Source organism: Papio anubis, chromosome 12, assembly GCF_008728515.1.
Source record: "Papio anubis isolate 15944 chromosome 12, Panubis1.0, whole genome shotgun sequence".
NCBI classification, from domain to species: Eukaryota; Metazoa; Chordata; class Mammalia; order Primates; family Cercopithecidae; genus Papio; species Papio anubis.
The window spans coordinates 68,549,794-68,576,065 of NC_044987.1; the positions used below are offsets into that span (position 1 = coordinate 68,549,794).

Consider the following 26,272-nt stretch of genomic DNA (forward strand, 5'->3'; position numbering starts at 1 on the left):
AGTTTTTTTAGTTGGTCTGGAACCTAAAGGGACTTGTGGTTATTAAGGAGGATGCATTCTTCACAATTACAGAATGAGATGCACCTAAGTCAGAAAGTCCTTTACCCTAAATCAATCCCAGAGGCACCTCAAAAGTTTCTAAAAGAGAAAAGTTTATAATAACTCTAAGGCACCTGTTCCAGAAACTAGTAATAAGTCCCGTCAGAAAGTTATTGCTTTTATAACTACAATGTCTCCTCTATTTTCTCTGAGGTTTTGTCCAACATCAGAAGCAGCAGCTCACTTATTCACAATTTTCAAATTCTGATAGGACCCAACCTTCTTTCTGTTATTAAAAGCAAGTGCCATAATTTCATTCCTCTTATTTCCTGATCCTTCTTCCAAACAAATTCTTCTGAAACTTTCTTTTTGAGCAAATTTCATCCCTCAAAATACATTTGGTAATCTTCACTAAAGAAGACTGGCAAAAGTCAGCAGGCAGCTGGTAATAGCTGCAGCAACAAAGGCCTACAGCTTATGTAGAGCTAGACTCAGAGCTTTCAGTAACACCTGCAAAGAGCCCACTCATGGTAAGCCTGCACTTACTGTACAAAGTAATTAAGCAGCAAGCAGCTGACATAATGATCTCGTCTACAGTCTGAAACTCTTGGGATGTATTTTTAAACTGCATTCATGTCTGAAAGAAGATAACTGTTTCTTCCTCCTAAGCTTCTTCACTTTCAGTTACCGCGTGCTCATTTATTCCTAACTAGCCAGAAAATCCCCTCAGTAAAAACCATGAAATATCACAACATAGAGAGGAATCACTGTCCTCTGTGAAGAAAAGATGCCTTCCTAAAATGGCTCTAGGCCTCTATGGCCATAACTACCCTAAATGTGCCTGATCTCATCTAAATGGCTGTACGGTGCTCCCTAAGACATGACATGCACGTGTGAGAAGATAGGAAAGCTGAGTGATTAAGGGGAGAACTTTTAAAAAGTGAGAAGAAGAATGGCGCCAAAGGTGAGCATGACCAGCTGATCTGAAGTGTGGTCAAAAGGGAGAGAAAGGCTATGAATCACGGGAGAAGTAATTGTTAAAGCCTCTGTCCCCATCACCACCTCTCCACATTTGCCCCTTCTTTAAATCAGCTAAGGGAAGAAGTCTTGTTAAAGAGTCCAGTTCTGAATAAAGGACTATACAGGGTGCCAAAGTTAGACAAACGTCCTTCTGTGAATTAGACTAGACCAGTAGCAAGAGCAAAGTATCTTCTCCACAAGGGGAAAGGAGATGTATAAAGAAGTATGAGGGCCCTGAAAGCAAATCATATTCATTTCAGTCACTCCACAAAGAGTGCCAAAAAGGTAAGAGAAGGGGATTCACAAACCTAAGATTTTTTTTATTGAAATGATTCACTCATCACTTACTTAGGGCTGAGTTTTAAGAATAAACAGTAAGGGGCTGGGCACGGTGACTCATGCTTGCAATTCCAGCACTTTGGGAGGTTAAGGTGGGTGGATCACTCAAGGTCAGGAGTTAGAAACCAGCCTGGCCAACATAGTGAAACTCCATCTCTACTAAAAAAATATAAAAATTAGCTGGGTGTGGTGGCGGACACCTGTAATCCCAGCTACTCGGGAGGCTGAGGCAGGAGAATCACTTGAACCCAGGGGATGGAAGATGTAGTGAGCTGAGATCACACCACTACACTCCAGCTTGGGTGACACAGCGAGACTCCACCTAAAAAAAAAAAAAGGAAGAAACAGTAGGAAAACTTAATCCTCAGAAACACCTACACAGGCCCACCTCCTGAACCCCGTGTATCACAGGTACCTTAAATTTCAATTATTTAGACCCCTGGAAATTCAAACAATATTAGGAATATGACATCGCCACCACAACTGTCCTATTGTCCTAGAAACAACAACTAATTATTTGTCCAACACATACAGATTATACAAACATCAGCAGATCTAGATATCAGATCTTAAGCCCATTTCTAAGAACAATTTCAAAAGCAGTCAACTATGTGTCAGTCTATCCTTATGAATCTGCTTCCAAGGAAGCACAGTTCAAATCAATCATAACAGATTTTTTTTAAACCATACATGCCTTACAAGAACTTCTTATTTTTTATTTTTTTTTTTTTGAGACGGAGTCTCGCGCTGTGGCCCAGGCTGGAGTGCAGTGGCGCGATCTCGGCTCACTGCAAGCTCCGCCTCCCGGGTTCACGCCATTCTCCTGCCTCAGCCTCCTGAGTAGCTGGGACTACAGGCGCCCACCACCGCGCCCGGCTAATTTTTTGTATTTTTAGTAGAGACGGGGTTTCACTGTGGTCTCGATCTCCTGACCTTGTGATCCGCCCGCCTCGGCCTCCCAAAGTGCTGGGATTACAGGCGTGAGCCACCGCGCCCGGCCAAGAACTTCTAATAGGTTTTTTATCTGTTCTGCTTTGACCAAGCCAGAAACAAACCGACATTTGTTGTTGTTGTTTTGAGATAGAGTCTCACTCTGTTGCCCAGGCTGGGGTGCAGTGGCACAATCACGGCTCACTGCAGCCTCAACCTCCTGAGCTCAGGCTATCCTCCCACCTCAGCCTCCAGAGTAGCTGGGACCAGCACACCCAGCTAATTTTTTAAATTTTTTTGTAGAGTCAGGATCTAGCTAGGTTGCCCAGGCTGGTCTCAAACTGCCGGGCTCACGCAATCCTCTGATTTCAGCCTCCCTTAAAGGCATGCTCCACCACACCCCGTTTAAAGACATTTTTATATCTGGCCTCTTGAAGGTGATAGGGAGAGTAATATAAAGATCTGTGAAACTACAACGGGAAAAAATTGATTTTATCAACAGAATACTTTATATCTAGTTCACAGAGGTTCTGCTTCCAGTCATGGCAGAGTAGCTCCCATCAGACCAACTTTCCTGCAGACAAGTATGAGCTTGTCTGGAGAATTAAAAAGCAAGAAGATTCTCAAGTAGGGAAAAAAGTCATCATTTAGAAGAAGGTAATGATACTGGGTGAGTTTCCCTTTTTTATGGCTTCCAGTCAGGCAAGTACCTGTCTGTCATAAGAGGTGGGTAAAACTGAACAACTCATAACCTTACTAGCTTCAGAAACCAGAGGACAAATTTTAAGGCAAACCACAGCAGCTGGGAAGTGAAAGAGGGAAATTCCAGAGAGAACCACAGAAGGGAAGACCCAAAAATCTATGTACAAACTCTGCCTACAAAACTGGCTGATCCCTGAACCACGCATGCATGGAGCAGACCCCAAGCAGCCAAGTTAAGGGTAAAAAAACTGAACTGAGATTTAAGTTGCCACTCACTACAGGGAAACAGTTAACTTAAAAATAACAACAATAATAATAATAAAATAAGAATGCTCTCTGGAGGGAGGTAACAGAATCTAGTTCTTTACAATCCAGAACTGCTCAGCATATAAAGAAACAGAAAAATATGACCTATTCTCAAGAGACAAGTCAATCAACAGAAACCAACCCTAAGTTTACTCAAATACTGGAATTAGCAAACAGGAATTTTAAAGCAGGTATGATCATTATGAATGAAAAAAATAGATCTCAGGCCAGGTGTGGTGGCTCACACCTGTAATCCCAGCACATTGGGAGGCTGAGGCAGGAGTTCGAGACAAGCCTGGCCAATATGGTGACACCCCGTCTCTACTAAAAATACAAAAATCAGCAGAGCATGGTGGCGTGCGCCTGTAGTCCCAGTTACTCGGGAGGCTGAGGTAGAAGAATCTCTTGAGGTTGAGGCGGAGGTTGCAGTGAGCCAAGATCGCGCCACTGCACTCCAGCCTAGGCAACAGACCAAGACTCCGTCTCAAAAAAAAAAAATCGCAACAGAGAAACAGACATTACAACGCAGTGGGCTGGCTTAAAAGCAGATTGGAAACTACAGAGGAGTTACTGACCTTGACAAAAGAACAACAAAAATTATCCAATCAGAAATACAGAGAGAAAAAAGGATTAGAGAAAGAAAGAGCTGTCTGGGCGTGGTAGCTCACACTTGTAACCTCAGCACTTTGGGAGGCCAAGGTTGAGAGGAATGTTTGAGGCCAGGAGTTCAAGACCAGTCTGGGTAACACAGTAAGACCCCATCTCTACAAAATAAAATGTATAAATTAAAAAAGAAAGGGCAGCAGGAGAGAGGGACCTCAGAGATGTGTGGGGCAACAAGTCTAACATAATATAATTGGAGTTCCAGAAGGAAAATAGAATGAGGCAGAAAACAATATTTGAAGAAGAATCAAAATTTTCCCAAATTTGGTAAAAGACAAAAATTTACAGATTCAAAAAGCTCAACGGACTCCAAGCAGTATAAATGCCAATAAAATAATACACAAGTACATCACAGACAAACTTCTGGAAACCAGTGATAAGAGAGAACCTTGAAAAGAGCTAGAAAGAAAGGACACACATTATATTCGGGGGAAGAAACTGAAATTACAACTGCCTTCTCATCAGAAACAATGAAGGCTAGAAAACATGGCCGGGCGCAGTGGCTCAAACCTGTAATCCCAGCACTTTGGGAGGCCGAGACAGGCGGATCATGAGGTCAGGCGATCGAGACCATCCTGGCTAACACAGTGAAACCCCGTCCCTACTAAAAAATACAAAAAACTAGCCGGGCGAGGTGGCGGGCGCCTGTAGTCCCAGCTACTAGGGAGGCTGAGGCAGGAGAATGGCACAAACCCGGGAGGCGGAGCTTGCAGTGAGCTGAGATCCGGCCACTGCACTTCCAGCCCGGGCGACAGCGCGAGACTCCGTCTCAAACAAAAAAAAAAAAAAAAGAAGGAACACCTTACAAGTACTGAAAAATAAATAAATAAATATCTGTCAAACCCAGAACTTTATGAACAGAAAAAAAAAAATCCTTCAAAAATGAAGGCAAACTTAAATAAAAATAAAAATATTTTCAGGCAAAACAGACAGAATTCATCACCAGTAGACCTGAATAGGAATAAAAAAAGCCAATCACAACAGGTTACGTATTGTATGATTCCATTTATATAATATTCTTGAAATGACAAAATTAGAGAAGCAAAGAATGGTGGGGGAGGGGGAGAGTTGGGTGGCTGTGGGGAGAGGAAGGTAGATGGGTGTGGCTATAAAAGGGCAACCCCAAGAATTCTCACAGTGATGGAACTCTTTGATACCTTGACTATATCAATGTCAAGTTCCTGGTTCTGATAACTTTTTTTTTTTTTTCTTTTGAGACAGAGTTTCATTCTTGTTGCCCAGGCTGGAGTGCAATGGCATAATCTTGGCTCACTGCAACATCCACCTCCCAGGTTCAAGCAATTTTCCTTCTTCAGTCTCCCAAGTAGCTGGGATTATAGGTGCCCACCACCATATCCAGCTAATTTTTTTGTATTTTTAGTAGAGATGGGGTTTCACCATGTTGGCCAGGCTGGTCTCGAACTCCTGACTGCAGGTGATCCACCTGCCTCAGTCTCCCAAAGTGCTGGGATTACAGGCGTGAGTTTCTGATAATATCTATATAGTTCTGCAAGATGTCACCAATAAGGGAATCTGGGTAGAGTGCACAGGGGATCGCTCTGTGTTATTTCTTACAATTGCAAATAAATCTATAATTACCTTTAAGTTTAACTTAAAGGTAACTTAAAGTTTATCTTAAAAAAAGAAACAAAAAAACTTTTTTTTAATGGTTCTAACAACCTCTCAGGGTTTTTAAAACAGAGACTGCAGGCAATACATTTCAGGCATTCAAAACTATACTGTGGGCAGGGTACGGTGGCTCACACCTGTAATCCCAGCACTTTGAGAGGCAGAGGCGGGTGATCAACTGAGGTCAGGAGTTCAAGACCAGCTGGGCCAACATAGTGAAACCCCATCTCTACTAAAACACAAAAATTAGCCAGGCATGAGTTTCTGTAATCCCAGCTACTTAGGAGGCTGAGACGAGACAATCGCTTGAACCCTGGAGACGGTGGGTGCAGTGAGCTGAGATTGCACCACTGCACTCCAGCCTGGGTGGCTGAGCGAGACTCTGTCTGCAAAAAAAAAAAAAAAAAAAAAAAGCAGCAGCAGCAGCAAGCCAGGGAGGGGACAAGGGAACCTCTCCTGTTTCAGTATCACATGGACTGCGCCTCAACTTACCGTATCAACAGCAATCCTATAAGGTCTATTTCACATTATCTGCAGATTATCTGCAGCAAGAATGATGAAATTCTTTCCTCTGTGAATGCATATGTCTAAGTTAATATGCTATCCTTTGCATAGTGGCATTCTGGGATATCCTAAAATTGATACTATTGGTGACCATGGTCATCAACTGAGTGTCATCCATGCTATAATCAGTTTATTTCCCACACTAAAAGATGGCACTGTATCTTTCCTGTTATAAACACTTGTGAAATAGACTGCCCAGCAGCATAGCACTGCTATCAACTCACACTTCTATTTTTTGTACATGTTGAGAGCTAGGTTGTTTTGTCTTCAACTCTCTGGCTGCTCCAGCATTTCAATTCTCCCTATCTTCTACATAATTTCTGAACCCCTACACAAATCAGAGGGCATCACCTGTCTGATGGTAGGGCACAATGTAGGAAGGGAAGAGATTACACATTTCTAATTAAATGAGAATTAACCTTATGATTACTTTTACTAATAGATGACATTCATTAGTATCAGCTCTTTTTAAATAGAGACACCTTAAATACAGGCACACACACACAATAAGGACTGCAGAGTTTTGGAAGCTATCACTCTTCCTTATCTCTTCTTCACATGAAATTAAAGTGATTTTACAACTCCTACACCATGACGTAAAGAAGGTAACTGTTCCTTGAAGAGACAGGCTTTACCTTGGTCCACATCACCAGCTGACTGTGGTGCTCAGGAGTCATGCAAATAAGTACCCAGAATACAAGCAGTGAACTGTCCACTGTCCCCCAACCCCCACCCACAGGCCTTTTTTGTTTTGTTTTGTTTTTTTGAGACGGAGTCTCGCTCTGTCACCCAGGCTGGAGTGCAGTGGCACAATCTTGGCTCACTGCAACCTCTGCCTCCCAGGTTCAACTGATTCTCCTGCCTCAGCCTCCCAAGTAGCTGGGATTACAGGCGCCTGCCATCATGCCCAGCTAATCTTTCTCTTTTTAGTAGGGATGGGGTTGTGCCATATTAGCCAGACTGGTCTCGAACTCCTGATCTCAAGTGATCCGTCGTCCACCTTGGCCTCCCAAAGTGCTGAGATTACAGGCATGAGCCACCGCACAGGTCCCACAGGCCACTTCTAAGTCCTCTTCCAAGGCACTAACCCAGGAAAGCTGCTGACCAGGCTTTTCAATGTAAATTTAAGATAAACCCTGTTACTCCTGTTTTCTCGAGGCAGATTTGTTCACTGTCTTTCTCAACACATTTACTTTGTCAGATCATTTTAGGTTTGTATATACAGCCATTATTCCTATTGATGTTTTGCCTCCTGCTTAACATCTTCCAGGTACCACACGTGATCCAACTCATGTACCCAGTATTTCTAAAATGGCTGAACTTCTTATGTGAGCAGTTTTAGAAAGACTAGGGTTTGAGAGCCTATCTAGTCAGGACTGTTCCAAACTACATCTAGGACAAACTGAAAGCACTTTTGTTCACATTGCATTCCTTTTAGCCCAGTCAAATGCCCTGCAGAGCACACATCTGTCAGGTAACATCTGGAACTCACATAATTTCCTGTTTAGTGGGTGATGCAACCAGCTGTCCAATTCATGGTCTTTTAGACCAGTCTAAGAAACCCAATCCTGTGTTTTTTTTTTTTTTTTTTAAGATGGAGTCTCGCTCTGTCACCCAGGCTATAGTACAGTGATGCAATCTCAGTTCACTGCAACCTCCACCTCCCAGGTTCAGGCAATTCTCCTGCCTCAGCCTCCCTAATAGTTGGGATTACAGGCACGCACCACCATGCCCAGCTAATTGTTTTCGTATTTTTAGTAGAGAGAGGGTTTCGCCGTGTTGGCCAGGCTGGTCTTGAACCCCTGACCTCAGAAGATCTGCCCGCCTCAGCCTCCCAAAGTGCTGGGATTACAAGCGTAAGTCACTGCACCCAGCCATTCTTTTATATAATTAATAAATTAGTTAGATGTATACACACACTCTTTCAAATACAGTGAGCTCCCAGAGGCTACACAGGTAGGTACACATGCACCTTTCTCTAAAAGCTAGTCCCTCCAGAAAATTGGGCTTAAGCAAACCCATTTCCGTAACTAAAAAGTGGCAGAGGCCAAATCTGAGCAAGGGTCCCCATGCTCTCCTCAATACTGAATGTTAAAGTAATCAGCCTAAATTAAGTCTGAGCAACTAGTTAAGAAGGCAGGAGACAGGATTAAGGACCTAACTTGGCTACTTACTAATTGTATGACGTTAAACAATTTACTAAGTCCTGTGAGTCTCATTCTCTTCAGCTGAAAGATGAAGTACATGACTAGCTGCTCATCTCTAAAGGTTTTTCTAGCTTGGTCATTCCATGACTATTGGGCCTAGAGCCTGACACAGCATGGGAATCCCACCTTTTAAACTTTCAGTGAAAGACTGAGGACTGAAGGTATGCATTAGCTCTTCCTCGGCTACCTCTCTCTTTCCAAAACCTTGCTAAAACAATGAGGGATGGGGAGTGGCACAAACCCACAAAATGAGAGCGAAGGTAATAGTAACAACATTTTAGAAGCTGAAAAGCAGATGAATGAGTGGTTACTAACAGTAGGCTTGAGAAAGGCTGAGATACAACATAACCTCCAAAAAGCTCAGGAACTTGTAGCATTAGGCACCTTTCAAAGTGGGGATAAAGATGGAGCTAAAAACAGGAGGACTGACCAAAAGCCTATTTAAGAACCAGCAGGGCCAGGGACTGTGGCTCATGCCTGTAATTGCAGTTAATCAGGAGGATGGCCTGGGGCCAGGAGTTCAGAACCAGCCTGGGCAACGTAACAAGATCCTGTCTTTAGAAAAAATTTCTAGTTCTAGATCCTTGAGGAATCGCCATACTGTTTTCCATAATGGTTGAACTAGTTTACAATCCCACCAACAGTGTAAAAGTGTTCCTATTTCTCCACATCCTCTCCAGCACCTGTTGTTTCCTGACTTTTTAATGATTGCCATTCTAACTGGTGTGAGATGGTATCTCATTGTGGTTTTGATTTGCATTTCTCTGATGGCCAGTGATGATGAGCATTTTTTCATGTGTCTGTTGGCTGTATGAATTTGAGAAATTCATTTTGAGAAATGTCTGTTCATCTCCTTTGCCCACTTTTTGATGGGGTTGTTTGTTTTTTTCTTGTAAATTTGTTTGAGTTCTTTGTAGGTTCTGGATATTAGCCCTTTGTCTGATGCCATCCCATTACTGGGTATATACCCAAAGGATTATAAATCATGCTGCTATAAAGACACATGCACACGTATGTTTATTGCGGCACTATTCACAATAGCAAAGACTTGGAATCAACCCAAATGTCCATCAGTGACAGACTGGATTAAGAAAATGTGGCACATATACACCATGGAATACTATGCAGCCATAAAAAAGGATGAGTTTGTGTCCTTTGTAGGGACATGGATGCAGCTGGAAACCATCATTCTCAGCAAACTATCGCAAGAACAGAAAACCAAACACCACATGTTCTCACTCATAGGTGGGAACTGAACAATGAGATCACTTGGACTCAGGAAGGGGAACATCACACACCAAGGCCTATCATGGGGAGGGGGGAAGGGGGAGGGATTGCATTGGGAGTTATATCTCATGTAAATGACGAGTTGATGGGTGCTGACGAGTTGATGGGTGCGGCACACCAACATGGCACAAGTATACATATGTAACAAACCTGCACGTTATGCACATGTACCCTAGAACTTAAAGTATAATAAAATAAATAAATAAATAAATGTAAAAAAAAAATTTTAATAATTACTAGTCTGGAGGCTGAGGTAGAAGGATTGCTTGAGCCTGGCAGATTGAGCTGCAGTGAGCTGTGATGGTGCTACTGCACTCCAGCCTGGGTGACAGAACAAGATCCTATCTCAAAACAATAATAAAAACAATAATAATAAGCCAGGCATGGTGGTATGCATCTGTAGTACCAGTTACTCAGGAGGCTGTGGTGGGAGGATCACTTAAGCCCAGGAGTTCGAGGCTGCAGTGAGCTATGATCACACACTACTGCACTATGGTCTGGGCAACAGAGCAAGATTCCATCTCAAAAAAATAAATACAAAAGAATCAGCAGGCATCAGCTAATGAACAGATGAATGAAATGTATAATAATACAATGGAACACTATTCAGCCATGAAAAAGAATGGTGTACTGTTATATGCTACGACACAGATGAACCTTGAAAACATGTCAAGTGGCCTAAGATCACATACTTTATCATTCCATTTATATAAAATGTCCTGGCTGGGCACGATGGCTCACGCCAGTAATCCCAGCACTTTGGGAGGCTAAGGTGGGCAATCACCTGAGGTCAGGAGTTGAGACCAGCCTGGCCAACATGGTGAAACCTCATCTCTACTAAAAATGCAAAAATTAGCCAGGCATGGTGGGGCACGCCTGTAGTTCCAGCTACTTGAGAGGCTGAGGCAGGAGAATAGTTAGAACCCAGGAGGCGGAGGTTGCCGAGATCTCACCATTGCACTCCAGCCTAGGCAATAAGAGCAAAAACTCTGCCTCAAATTAATTAATTAATTAATTGCCCAGAAAAGGCCTATATATGGAGACAGAAAGTAGATTACTAGTTTACCTAGGGTGAGGGGATACAGAGTGACTGCTAATTAGTACAAGGTTGCTTTTTAAAGTGATTAAAATGTTCTAAAATTAAATTATGGTAATGATTGCACAACTCTGCAAATATACTAAAAAACAGAAATTGTATACTATGAGCAGGTATGTAGACTATGTAAATTACATCTTCATAAAGTGATTTAAAAAATAAAAAGACAACAAAAGAAATTTGGCACACTAGTAAAATATAGTCTCCTACTATCAGAGCATGTGTCATTTCCAACAAAGTATCTTTTCCCACACAAAAAAATTATCACAGATAAAAGATATGCAGAGATAAAAGATGATACTATATATATAAAACAAGAATAGACTGTTGTTTTAAAAGAATATTCAGAAAATAAAACAAGGCCGGGCAGTGGCTGATGCCTATAATCTCAGCACTTTGGGAGGCTAAGGTGGGTGGAGATTGCTTGAGTCCAGGAGTTTGAGACCAACCTGGGCAACATGGCAAGACCCCATCTCTACAAAATAATAATTAAAAGACTAGCCAGGCATGGTGGTGCCCACCAGTAGTCTCAGCTACTCAGGAGACTGAGGCAGGAGAACTGCATGAGCCCAGGAGGCAGAGGTTGAAGTGGACTGAGATAGCACCACAGCACTCCAGCCTGGGTGACAGAGCAAGTCCCTGTCTCGAAAACATAAATAAAAATAAAAACAAGCTTGTGGAAATTAAAATGGTGTTAGAAAAATTTTAAACTCAATAGAAAAGTTAGAAAATAGATTTGAGGAAATATCCTCAAAAGTAGGACAAAAGAAATAAAATTAGAGAAAATATAGTAATAAAATTAGGCTGGGTGCAGTGGCTCACACTTAGGCTCAGCTCATGCTTAGGTGGGGTGCAGCGGCTCCCAGCTCTTTGGGAGGCCAAGGCGAGTGGATCACTTGAGCCCAGGAGTTTGAGACCAGTCTGTGCAATATGGCGAAATCCTGTCTCTACTAAAAATACAAAAATTAGCTGGGTGTGGTGGAGTGTGCCTGTAGTAGGCTGAGGTGGGAAGATGGCTAGAGCCCGGGAGATGGAGGCTGGAGTGAGCTGTGATCATGTCACTGCACTGCAGCTGGGTGACAGAGTGAAACTTTGTATGAAAAATAAATGTACTGGGCCAGTGTGGTGGCTCACATCTGTAATCCCAGCACTTTGGGAGGCTGAGACAGGTGGATCACCTGAGGTCAGGAGTTCGAGACCAACCTAGCCAACATGGTGAAACCCCACCTCTACTAAAAAAATAAAAATTAGCTGGGTGTAGTGGCATATGCCTGTAATCCCAGCTACTTGGGAGGCTGAGGCAGGAGAATCGCTTGAACCCAGGAGGCGGAGGTTGCAGTAAGCCAAGATCGCACCACTACACTCCAGCCTGGGCAACAAGAATGAAACTCCATCTAAAAAAAATAAATAAATAAAATAAAATAAATTTATTTATTTATTTAAGAAATAATAATAAAATTAGAGTCCATCCAAGAGGTCTAAAACCCAAATAAAAGTATGCCATAAAGAGGAAAGAGAGAAAATAAAGGGGAGGAAATTATCAACAAAATAATAAAGTTTCCCAGAAATGAAAGGCATGAATTTCCAAATTGAAAGTGCTCTTCAAGGATCTAGCACAGTGGATGAAAACAGACCCACACCAAGACACGTCATGATGTAATTTCAGAATGCCAGGGACAATGAGAAAATTCTAGATGTTTCCAGGAAGAAACAAATTTACCAAGGAAAGAGATCTGAATAGCACTGAATTTCTCAATAGCAACATTGGAAGCTAGCAGACAATAAGGCAATGTCCTCAAAATTCTGTGGGAAAATTATTTCCAGTTAGAATTATATACTCAGTCAAATAATAAGTAAAGTAAGAGAGTAAAAGAACGAAATTTCAAACATATAATCTCAAAAACAAAATGTATTTTCTATGCATCCTTTCTCAGGAAGCATATGCTCTGCCAAAATGGGAATTAACAAAAAAACGACTTACATACAGGATGGAGGAAACTGGAGCCATCAAAAGAGAGTGACAAAGGGTAACTCCAATATAAAGTGAGGGGACATCCCAAGATTTTAATGCAATAGGCCTGGCAGGCCAACACTCAAACGATCCTGACTGATAGGGCTCAGGCAAGAATCCACAGCTTGCATCATATTTTCCAAGGGATCTGTGAGCCAAAAAATACTTTAAGCCAGTGCTTTAAGATGTCCATTACAGGTCCTGCACAAGGGACAAATCACAACAGACTTCTGTAACAAAAAGAAATTTTTCAGATGTTACAAATCTCAAAGACAAAGAATGTGGAGTAATGCAGTAGATTAACGTTTTTTCTGATTGGATATCATCATTTAGAAAGAAAGGAAAGAGGGGCTCAGTTAAAGCACTCTAGAAGCCCAGGGAATTTTATTTTATTCAAATGAAGCTTAATACCTTACTCTACAAAACATTCTGAAGAGAGATTGGTTTGGTTTTGTTTTTTCAATTTGTGATTTATGTCCCACCTACCTACCCACCTCAAAAAACAAGGTGGTATATAAGAAAAATCATATAAAAAAATTAAAGCAGGACAAAGAACACTAAAAGCAAAAAAAAAAAAAAAAAAAAAAAAGATGTGCTTAAACGCCTGTGGCATAACTTTCTTATAAATTGCAAAAAATGATAGTTTGCTTGCAACGTATGATATTTAAAAATAATTCGGGTCAGGCACAGTGGCTCACGCCTGTAATCGTTAACACTTTGGGAGGCCGAGGCGGGCAGATCACCTGACGTCACGAGTTCAAGACCAGCCTGACCAACATGGAAAAACCCTATCTCCACTGAAAACACAAAATTAGCTGGATGTGGTGGCGGGCACCTCTAATCCCAGCTACTTGGGAAGCTGAGACAGGAGAATCACTTGAACCCAGGAGGTGGAGGTTGCAGTGAGCCGAGATCATGCCATTGCACTCCAGTATGGGCAACAAGAGCAAAACTCGGTCTCAAAAATAATAATAATAACAATTCAACACGAAAAAAATATGAATGAAAATACTGGCCAGGAGTGGGTGGCTCATGCTTGTAATCCCAGCACTTTGGGAGGCCGAGGCGGGTGGATCACCTGAAGTCAGGAGTTCAAGACTAGCCTGGCCAACATGCTGAAACCCTGTCTCTACTAAAAATACAAAAATTAGCCGGGCATGGTGGCGGGTGCCTGTAGTCTCAGCTACACTTGGGAGGCTGAGGCAGAAGAATCTCTTGACCTGGAAGGCAGAGGTTATAGTGAGCTGAGATAGCGCCACTTCACTCCAGCCTGGATGACACAGCGAGACTCCATCTCAAACAAACAAACAAACAACAGCAACAACAACAAAAACACTGAATAGGTCCCCACGCACAAAGTGACACCTTTGGATATTTTGAAAATCGTATCTAGCTCGAGTCATCCCTCTTCTCTGATCTTATGTCAGATCTGAAGTTTCTCTAATTTGTCTATGGTATATTTATAGGAGAAAATTCCCTTTTTTTGCTCCTCATGCTCTTAAATAACTTTATATTTTAAAAATTCCTAGAAACATAAAATGTTTTACTATTAAAGGCCATTATAGGCTCTTCCAATCTGGAATGACATCATAAATGCTATTTTAAAAAATCCACACCCTTTGATCTGCTAAACCTGCAAGAAAAAGAAAAAGCAAAGCAAATGCCTATCAACAAGAAGACAGTTTGGCACATCAAGGCAATGGAATACAATCTAACCATTAAAGCAACATACATAGGAAAAGAAAAAAGACTAAAAATATTTATTAATTAGCAATACAACTCCAGGGTTAAGAAGTCTAGACAGAGGCCGGGCATAGTGGCTCATGCCTGTAGTCCCTGCACTTTGAGAGGCTGAGACAGGTGGATCACCTGAATTGAATTCAAAACCAGCCTGGGCAACATGGTGAAACCCTGTCTGAAAAATACAAAAACTAGCCAGGCATTGTGGCATGTACCTTTAGTCCCAGCTACTCAGGAGGTTGAAGTGGGAAAACTGCTTAAGTCTGGGAGGCAGAGCTTACAGTGAGCTGAGATGGCACCAGTGCATTCCAGCCTAGACACAACAACATGACACCCTGTCTCCAAAAAAAAAAAAAAAAGTCTAGATACAAACAAGATTAGTCAAAAAGTTTAATGTCAATGGCTCCCAACTAGAATCCTAAAAAGGAATAAATAATAATGGAGGCATCAATTTTAATATGTCAAAAAGCTATTTGGAAATGTATGTAAAAATATTATACAAGCTAATTAAAAGATCAGATTTTTTGCCTTTGGTTGGAAATCTATTAACCCCACATATATTTCCTTTTTTTTTTTTTTTTTGGGGATGGAGTCTTGCTCTGTCACCCAGGATGGAGTACAGTGGTGTGATCTCAGCTCACTGCAACCTCCACCTCTTGGGTTCAAGCGAATCTCCTGCCTCAGCCTCCCTCTCGAGTAGCTGGGATTACAGTTGTCTGCCACCACCCCCAGCCAATTTTTGTATTTTTAATGGAGATGGGGTTTCTCTATTATGATGTTGGTCAGGCTGGTCTCGAACTCTTGATCTCAGGTGATCCATCCGCCTTGGCCTCCCAAAGTGCTGGGATTACGGGTATGAGCAACTACGCCTGGCCTGGCTAATTTTTGTATTTTTTTTTTTTTTGAGACAGAGTCTCGCTCTGTAGCCCAGGCTGGAATGCAGTGGCAGGATCTCAGTTCAGTGCAAGCTCCGCCTCCTGGGTTTATGCCATTCTCCTGCCTCAGCCTCCCGAGTAGCTGGAACTACAGGCGCCTGCCACCTCGCCCGGCTAGTTTTTTGTATTTTTTAGTAGAGATGGTCTCGATCTCCTGACCTTGTGATCCACCCGTCTCGGCCTCCCAAAGTGCTGGGATTACAGGCTTGAGCCACCGCACCCGGCCTAATTTTTGTATTTTTAGTAGAGATGGGGTTTCACCGTGTTAGCCAGGCTGGTCTCGAACTCCTGACCTCAGGCAATCCGTCTGCCTCGGCCTCCCAAAGTGCTGGGATTACAGGGGTGAGCCACCGTGTACAGCCAACCCCATGTATATTTCTAATTATTACAAGGAAATCAGAAGTTATAATTAGTTATAATTGCCAATAATGTCTTTAACTAACTGAGAATTTTTTTTTTTTTTTTTTAAGACAGAGTCTCGCTCTGTTGCCCAGGCTGGAGTGCAGTGGTGCAATCTTGGCTCACTGCAACCTCTGCCTCCCAAGTTCAAGCAATTCTCCTGCCTCAGCCACCCAAACAGCTGTAACTACAGGCATATGCCACCACACCTGGCTAATTTTTTATATTTTTAGTAGAGATGGGGTTTCACCGTGTTAGCCAGGATGGTCTTGACCTCCTGACCTCATGATCCGCCCGCCTTGGCCTCCCAAAGTGCTGGGATTATAGTCGTGAGCCACTGCGCCCGGCGAAAATTTTTAATATCCAATTATAATTTTACAAATGCAAGAATCTTTTAAGAGTACATGAGCTTTTTCTAACATTTTATCATAAAAAGTACAATGAACTGCCATGTATCTATCGCCTAGCTTTAGCAATTATCAATGCATGTCTAATCTTGCTTTACCTGTATATCCTCACGCCAGATTATTTTAAAGCAAATCCAGATATATCATTTTATTTATAATATTTCAGCATGTCTCTCTAAAAGACAGTATCTTTTTTTAACACAACCTCAATACTATTATTATACCTAGAAAAATTTGACCAAAAAAATTCTAATGCCAAAATTCTAGTCAGTGTTCAAATTTCTTTAATTGACTCATAAATGTTTGAAATCTTTTAGATCACTAAGTGGACTTAAAATAATGTATAATGGCCTGTAATAGTAAAAGCAAAATTTAATGTTTCCAGGAACTTTTTAATATGAAGTTGCTTAAGAGCATGAGAAGGAAAAAAGGCAATTTTTCCCTATAAATACACTACAGAAAAACTAGAGAAACTTCAGGTCTGACATAAGATCAGAGAATAGGGATGAATAGAGCCAGATACAAGATCAGAGAATACAGATGAATAGAACCAGATACAATTTTCAAAATATTTAACAATCTGTGCAGTGTGAGCACCAACCAATCAGAACAAACACTAGCCATACACATATGGCATATAGGCTAGATATCAACCCCGGATACAGCCTTGAATGAGGAAAAGCGAAGAGGCCTCAAGAACGTGCTTTCCATGCTGAAATTCAACCCTACCTGCAGTGGAGCAATAAGCTGCAATTACATCAGTTATAAGCAAAGTTGCCACAAGGTCTTGATACAGCACACCTTCTACCAGACATAGCTATTAAATGCTAAATCACTATAGCTGCAACTGATCATCCCTGCATCTATCATTTGAACTAGCCAAAGAAAGAATCATTTTTGAAGCAATTAGCATGGTAAAGTAGAAAGAGTTCTTGATTGTAGCATGATCTAGAATACAAGCTGCTTGTCTCTGAAAGTTAAAACTGTAATAGCTGGCTGGACGCGGTGGCTCACACCTGTAATCCCAGCACTTTGGGAGGCTGAGGCGGGCAGAATAGGCCAAGGCAGGTGGAGGTCAGGAGTTCAAGACCAGCCTGGCCAACATGGTGAAACCCCATCTCTACTAAAAATTAAAAAATTAGCTGGGCATGATGGCAGGCACCTGTAATCCCAGCTACTCAGGAGGCTGAGGCAAGAGAATCACTTGAACCCGGGAGGTGGAGGTTGCAGTGAGCCGAGATCTCACCATTGCACTCCAGCCTGGGCAACAGAGCAAGACTCCATCTCAAAAAAATTAATTAATTAGCCGGGCGCGGTGGCTCAAGCCTGTAATCCCAGCACTTTGGGAGGCCGAGACGGGCGGATCATGAGGTCAGGAGATCGAGACTATCCTGGCTAACACGGTGAAACCCCATCTCTACTAAAAAAATACAAAAAACTAGCCGGGCGAAGTGGCGGGCGCCTGTGGTCCCAGCATCTCGGGAGGCTGAGGCAGGAGAATGGCGTAAACCCGGGAGGCGGAGCTTGCAGTGAACTGAGATCCGGCCACTGCACTCCAGCCTGGGCGACAGAGCCAGACTCAGTCTCAAAAAAAAAAAAAAAAAAAAAAATTAATTAATTAATTTAAAAAATTAAATTAGCAGGGCGTGATAGCACCACGCCTGAGGTCCCAGCTACTTGGGAGGCTGAGGTGGAAGGATTGCTCGAGCCAGGGAGATGGAGGCTGCGGTGAGCTATGATCACGCCACTGCACTCCAGTCTGGGCAACAGAGCAAGCAAGAGAGAAAAGAAGCATAACATCTGACACTGGTACCTGGGAATGTTAATATCCTTCAACCTATTGACTGTAGGTTACAGCTTTTCCGATAAATTATTCAGCTTACTAAAGAATATAAAAGATAGTCCTCTGTGATTGTTATTTAGAATCCTTTCATAAACAGAGGCATGCCCTGACCATTTAAAAATAAACCTAAAACGGCCAGGTGCAGTGGCTCATGCCTGTAATCCCAGCACTTCCGGGAGGCCGAGGTGGGCAGATCACCTGAGGTCAGGAGTTCAAGACCAGCCTGGCCAACATAGCAAAACGCTGTCTCTATTAAAAAATACAAAAATTAGCCAGGTGTGGTGGCGCGTGCCTGTAATCCCAACTACTAGGGAGGCTGAGGCAGGAGAATCGCTTGAACCCAGGAGGCAGAGGTTGCCGTGAGCCGAGATAATGCCATTCACTGCAGCCTGGGTGACAAAGCAAGACTCCATCTCAAAAAATAAAATAAAATAAAATAATAAAATAAATAAAATAAAATAAAATATAAACCTAAAACAACATGCCTAAAGGAAGGGAAGAAGGAGAGAACTCTTGAAGGGAAGCAAGAAAGCTTGGGGTTCTAGCATGGTTCAGCATATCTCAAGCCTTATGCAAATCACTTTATCTTCCTAGGCTCCAGTTTCTCCACCTGCATATAAGGCACCTGCCAACATCCCTAGTGATGCCAACATCTCACCTCCCATCACCCACTCTCTCCCTCTAATACACTGATTCACTTGAGTTCCCTAAACAGGGTATGCTTTCTCGTGCTTTCATTCTTTGTTAGATGATATTCTCTGCTTAGAATAACCTTTATATCCTTCTTTGCGTGGTTAGCCAATCTATATTTATTCAAGTGAGTGCTATCAAAATCCATGGTGCCCAGCACGGTGGCTCATGCCTATAATCCCAGCACTTTGGGAAGCTGAGGCGGGCGGATCATGAGGTCAGGAGTTCGAGACCAGCCTGACTGACATGGTAAAACCCCGTCTCTACTAAAAATACAAAAATTAGCCGGCTGTGGTGGTGCACGCCTGTAATCCCAGCCACTCAGGAGGCTGAGGCAAGAGAATCGCTTGAACCTGGGAGGCAGAGGTTACAGTGAGCCAAGATCGTGCCACTGCACTCCAGCCTGGGCAACAGAGAGAGATTCTGTCTTTAAAAAAAAAAAAAAAAAAAAAAAAACTATAGTATCCCAGCAATGTTTTCATCTTCCCATCCCCAAGTTCTTCTGGAACTTTTCTGTGAGAGCTAGGGTCAGAGCCATTTACTGATTATAAAACAAATCTGCTCCTTTGAATGTAGTTCATATGACATGGTTTTCAGTTCCCTCACAATCCTAGTTCCTAGAACTGACATCTAACTCTATGTGTAATCTAACTATTTAATAACACAATTTAAAACAGGACTATGCACTCCCTCTTTTTTGACAATGTATCTCTAGAATAGAAGCCAAAAATCACAATTTTTGGCAACTAAATCACACTTTTGCCATAAATCAAACTCGCAGCCAACTAAAAGTCTTACATTTTTTAAAAAGTGTTGATATTAGGTCACATCTTCTTTCTATAACCTCTACTTCTGCATCACTTATTTCATCATACCGCTTAAATTTCTCTTATTCCCAACTATATCCTAGTCATTCCTGTGAAATATTCTTGAATCCAAAAATGGTAGCTGACAGTATTTCCCATTCTATCCATGTACTCACCTGAATGAACACATGGTTAGTCTGACCTAACACATTCTTAGTGGGCAGATGTTGGCTCTTAATAATAATAGTTTTGGGGCGGGCACAGTGGCTCACGCCTGTAATCCCAATGCTTTAGGAGGCTGAGGCAGGCGGATCACTTGTGGTCAGGATTTCGAGACCAGCCTAGCCAATGTGGTAAAACCCTGTCTCTACTAAAAATACAAAGATATCAGCCGGGCATGGTAGCACATACCTATAATCTGGCTATTCGGGTGGCTGAGGCAGGGGAATCACTTGAACCTGGGAGGCGGAGGTTACAGTGAACCAAGATCATGCCACTCTACTCCAGCCTGGGCAACAGAGCAAGATTCTGTCTCAAAATATATATATAATTAATAATAATAACAATAATAGTTTTGGCCAGGTGCCGTGGTTCACGCCTGTAATCCCAGCACTTTGGGAAGCTAAGATGGGTGGATCACTTGAACCCAGGAGGTCAAGACCAGCCTGGGCAACATAGCAAGACCCTATCTCTACAACAAATAAATTAGCTGGGTGATGTTGGCATATGCCTAGGCCCCAGTTACCTGGAAGGCTGAGGTGGGAGGACTGATTGAGCCAGGGCGGTCAAGGCTGCAATGAGCTGTGCTCACGCCACTGCACTCCAGCCTGAGCAACACAGTGAGACCTTGTCTCGAAAATCATCATCATCATCATCATCATCATCATCACCATCATCATCATCATCAATCAGGTCTTTTCCTAAACCCTCAGATTATATCCTTAATAAGCTACTCTAGATTTTGACTGGAACATGCCATGCTCTTACCTTCTTCCCAGTTTTGAGATTATGTCTTCTTGCGGTAATTCTATGATTCCTCAAAGGTTATTGACATCTACTGAATGATCTCATCCCAAAATTATCTAGAATCCTGCAGTATAATTTGTCTGGGTCAGGAGACTTTCATTCAGAGCAATTAAATGATCCTGTATAAGTGAGTAATGATCTCAGTTTCAGTCTCCTCTTAATCGATTTGGTTCTGTCCTTTCCAATCTATATATAATTTACCTTGACAATGGGGGAAAAAAAGTTTCTGGGGCTATTTCAATCTTCAAGGTTTTTGTTTTTGTTTTTTCAAATGTGGTTATTCGGGATTTCACATTTAGAGTATTACCCAACATAAAATACTCTTCTTGAAGAAGTATTTAACACGATAAAGTTTTCCTTTTTCTAATTCATAAAACTGTAAGAGGAAGCAGAGATGCTAATTATAACAGAGCTCTTCTTACCACAGTAGCAAAAACCAAACTGACGAATCTATTCTCAAGTAAGCTAAACAGGAGTTGTGAAAATTAACAAACTTCCTTCAGGTGAAAATTTCCCCATAATCCATCACCATGTCCTACAATATTTACTGAAAGTGCAAGACTCTGAATCAAAACAATTCACCCAAAACCTCACATCATACTTACACCCTCTCAATAAATCCAAGCTATAAAAATAAGCACAAGGCTGGGAGCGGTGGCTCACGCCTGTAATTCCAACACTTTGGGAGGCCAAGGTGGGCGGATCATCTGAGGTCAGGAGTTCGAGACCAGCCTGACCAACATGGAGAAACCCTGCCTCTATTAAAAATACAAAATTAGCCGGGTGTGGTAGCGCATGCCTGTAATCCCAGCTACTCAGGAGGCTGAGGCAGGAGAATCGCTTGAACCCAGGAGGTGGAGGTTGCAGTAAACTGAGATCACGCCATTGCACTCCAGCCTGGGCAACAAGAGTGAAACTCCATCTCAAATAAATAAATAAATAAATAAGCACAGAGTGATATCTTCTCCACTCAATCACCATGGGACTTATAAAGACCTTATCTACCTCACATTGAGCCGTTTTGCTACATTATTACATTATTATTACTCAAACAATTGATCCATCACTTTTCTATTGAGTTCTGACTATCTATACAACTCTGTGTTAAGTGCTATGGAAACATACAAATTTATAATTAAAAACCAGTCACTCTTGGAACGCATAAGCACATTTTTGTAAACGTGTACCTCCTTCTCCAGGCAAAGGAGTCCTCTCAAATCTGAAAGGGCATCTCATCCAGATGAAGCTGGGAAGGTACTGCAGTACATTCTGTGTTACATACACTATAGTGGAAAGCACAGGACTTTAATGATAGGAAAATTTAGAACTCAAGTACTAGTTCCATGTTTTGTTTAATTTCTTCTAGGTAATTTGTCCAAGGTCTCTGTGAAAAATGCATATTTGGGCCAGGCACATTGGCTCATGCCTGTAATCTAACACTATGGGAGGCCAAGATGGGAGGATCACCCGAAGCCAGGAGTTCAAGACCAGCCTGGGCAACATAGCAAGATATTATCTCTACAGAAATAAAAAATTTAAATTTAAAAAAAAATGTGGCTGGGCATGATGGCTTGCGCTTGTAAATCTAGCACTTTGGGAGGCCATGGCAGGCAAATCACGAGGTCAGAGGTTTGAGACCAACTTGGCCAACATGGTGAAACCCTGTCTCTACTAAAAATACAAAAAATTAGCCAGGCGTGGTGGCACATGCCTGTAATCCCAGCTACTTGGGAGCCTGAGGCAGGAGAATCACTTGAATCCAGGAGGTGGAGGTTGCAGTGAGCGAAGATCGCACCACTGCATTCCAGCCTGGAAGACAGCAAGACTCCATCTCAAAAAAAACAAAAACAAACAAACAAAAAATGTACATTTGGTCTTAGTCCCTGGTTACTGGCATGCAGCTCCTAAAACCTTTGGAATCTCCCAGATGAGGAGACCGTTTGTATGCTAATGACATGACTGGTGACCAGGGCCACTAAATAGCTTAAGGGTGGTGGCTGGTCACCTGAAAGACCAAGGGTGATTACAGAATTGAAACTTTCAACTCCCCACTACCACCTGCAGAGAGGAGAGAGGCTGAAGTGAGTTAATCACCAATGAGCAATTATTTCAAAATTCATGCCAACACAGTAATGAAAACTCCATTTTAAAAACCCATAAGGCCAGGTGCGGTGGCTCATGCCTGCAATCCCGGCACTTTGGGAGGCCAAGGCAGGCAGATCACCTGAGGTCAGGAGTTCGAGACCAGCCTGACCAACATAGTGAAACCCCATTTCTATTAAAAATACAAAAATTTGCCAGGCATGGTAGCATGTGGCAGAAGAATTGCTTGAACCTGGGAGGCAGAGGTTGCAGTGAGCTGAGATCACATCAGTGCACTCCAGCCTGGGCAACAGAGTGAGACTCCATCTCAAAAAGAAAAAAAAAAACCATAAACAGGGTTCAAGGACCTTCTGGGTTGATGAACACACTTAAGTATTGCAGGACGGTGCACCCAAAGTGGGCATGAAGGCTCCACACACACATCTGGCCACAACAACTTGCCCTACCCATCTCTTCTACTCGGCTGTTCCTGAGCTATATCCTTTATAATAAATGGGTAATAGTAAGTAAAGTACTTTCCAGAGTTCTGTGAGTCATTCTGGCAAATTATGCAAACTTAGGAAGGGGTCATGGGAACACCTGACTTATAGCAGGTTGATCAGAGGTACAGACAGGCGGCAATCTGGGACTTTCTATTGGCATCTGAAGTGGGGACAGTCTTGTGAGACTGAGCACTTAACCTATGGAGTCTGCACTAAGCCCAAGTAGTTAGTGTCAGAATTGAACTGAATTGGAAAAAAATAATAATAATAATTGAATTGAATTACAGGACACCCAGTTGGTAACCAGAGAGTTGGAGAATTGGTTAGCATAGTGTTAGATTACAGGCATGAGCCACTGCGCCTGGCCCAAATATGCATTTATCACAGAGACCTTGGCCAAGTTACAAATGTGGGGAAAAAACTCACACATTTGGTATCAGAGGTGTCATGCCTGGTATTGAGGCTCAAAAAATGATACCCCTAAGTAAGACACTCTGGCATGCTGAGTACTATGAACTAAAGGAGACTGGAAGACCTCAGAAATAGCCTCAGAAGCAAAGTCTCTCCTTGCCCTCCTCTTTCACTCCTCTTACTCCCCCAAAGCAAGTCACAGAAACCAGAATCCCCCTTTCCCCAAGGCGGGTCACAGATACCAGAAAAGCAAGCCATAATACCTAAAAAGTATTACCTCCCACTCAAAAGCCATAAACCTCTCCCCCAAAGTAAGCCATAACACCTAAAAATGTCACTCTCTCCCTTCTTCCTTGAAGACCCTCGGCTCCAGCAGGGTCCCTGCCCTATACCCAGGAAGAAGGAATGCTGCACAGAGTCTAAGAAGAATCTGGACAGACAGGCTCTGCTGGGTCCCCCTCCCCTACCCAGTCTGTTACCATTAGATAACACCCTTTGTCTACTAACATTTCTACAGGCCTCTCCCTTTCTTCATTCTTCACTGAGCCTAAGCATGAAAAGAGTTTCCCTAGGTCTTTGGGTCTTCATTTCTGAAAGCTCCCATTGCATGTAAAACTTTAATTAAATAAATTTCTTACGCTTTTTTCTTTTCTTTTTTTTTTTTTTTTGAGACAGGTCTCACTCTTTCACCCAGGCCAGAGTGCAGTGGCACAAACAGAACTCACTGCAATCTCAACCTCCTGAGCTCAAGCAATCCACCCACCTTAGCCTCCCAAGTAGCTGGGACTATAGGCACGCTCCACCACGCCAGGCTAATTTTTAAAATTTTTTGCAGACGGGTTCTCACCGGGTTGCCCAGACTGGTCTATCCTGGGCTTAAGCAATCCTCCCAACTCAGCCTCCCAAAGAGCTGGGATTACAGGTGTGAGCCACACCCAGCCTCTTATGCTTTCTTCTTGTTAATTTGTTTTTAGTTGCAGGAGTGTCAGCCGTTGAACCTATGATGGGTGAGGAAAGGTATCACACCTTTCTGCCCTTACTGTAGAAACACTAAGGGTATCTTTTCTATAAATCTCAATTTCCTCATCTATAACATGAGGATAACAATACCTGCGCCAGGCACAGTGGCTCACATCTGTAATCCCAGAATTTTGGGAGGCCAAGGCGGATCACCTGAGCCTAGGAGTTCACGACCAGCCCAGACAACATAGGGAGACCCGTCTCTACAAAGAAATACAAAAATTAGGCATAGTGGCACACACTTGTAGTCCCAGCCGCTAGGGAGGCTAAGAGGGGAAGATCACTTAAGCCTGGAGGTCTAGGCTGCAGTGAGCAGTTAGCGTGCACTCTAGCCTGAGTGACAGAGCAAGACCCTGTGTCAAAAAAACCAAAACAAAAAACTACCTACCTCATCGGCCTATTGAGAGGAATGAATGAGTTAACATATGTAAAGCATATGGGACATATTTATATGGAGCATAAGAGGTACTCAACAAATATTAGCTCCTTTCTTTCCAAAAGGTCTGTCATATAAGCAAGAGTCATCTCAAAATCTTTAGCCATGAAAATAGGACACACAAATGTGCTAGAAGTTACCAAATGTTTCCTAAGAAGCAGACCTCTACTGCACTAAAATGGCAACACACATCTGTTTCACAGAATGTATACCACAGCAAAGCCCACAGCAGCAAACGTGGCTATACTAAGAACACCGACATGTCCGCAAATTCAGATTTCAAACCACAACTTATAAGGGACCACCCAGCAGCCTCTTCTTCCCCATAGCACATAAGCAGATTTAAGACTCTGGGAGCCAGGCTGGGTGCGGTGGCTCATGCATGTAACCCCAGCACTTTGGGAGGCAGAGGCAGGTGGATCACCTGAGGTCGGGAGTTTGAGACCAGCCTGACCAACATAGAGAAATCCCATCTCTACTAAAAACACAAAATTAGCAGAGCGTGGTGGCGCATGTCTGTAATCTCAGCTACTCAGGAGACTGAGGCAGGACAATCACTTGAACCTGGGAGGCAGAGGTTGCAGTGAGCCAAGATCATGCCATTGCATTCCAGCCTGGGCAACAAGAGCGAAACTCCATCTCAAAAAAAAAAAAGACTCTGGGAGCTTCCTGTTAGTTTACCCTCAGTAACATAAGAGAAAATTTCCTTTACCTTTAAGAACTTTTATAGTAATAAATTCTTTTTTTTTTTTTTTTAACAGAGTTTCCTAACCACTAAAATTTTACCAACTGGTACTATATCAAAGCACAAAGACTAGCATTTGTTTTATCAAATGTGCATTAAAAGCACTGTATTGGTCAAATCAAAGCCTTGTTGTACTTCAGGCCCAGCTGTGAGAGCAATGGTAATGTTTCTCTTTCACTTGCAGAATGCTGAAAAATGGCCAAGAAAAAAAAATGGGGAAGCTTTTTTTTCAGGCAGTACACAGTAGTGTTAACAGCAGAGTGTTTAAGAAAATTTGCCCTAGGATTGTAGATTTAAATATGAAAGGTAAAACAAAAAAGCCTTTAGAAGAAAACACAGAACATCTTCATGATCCTGCAATAACAAAGATATAAAATGCACTAAACATTAAGAGAAAACATATAAATTGTACATTACAACTTAAAACTTTTGTTTC

General features: G+C 42.4%; 1 protein-coding gene across 7 annotated transcripts in view; it reads right to left on the minus strand.

Annotated features, from left to right (window-relative positions):
* DENND5A (DENN domain containing 5A) overlaps nucleotides 1-26,272 on the minus strand; it is a 129,943-nt gene that overhangs the window by 68,270 nt on the left and 35,401 nt on the right. The gene's annotated exons all lie outside the window — the stretch shown is intronic.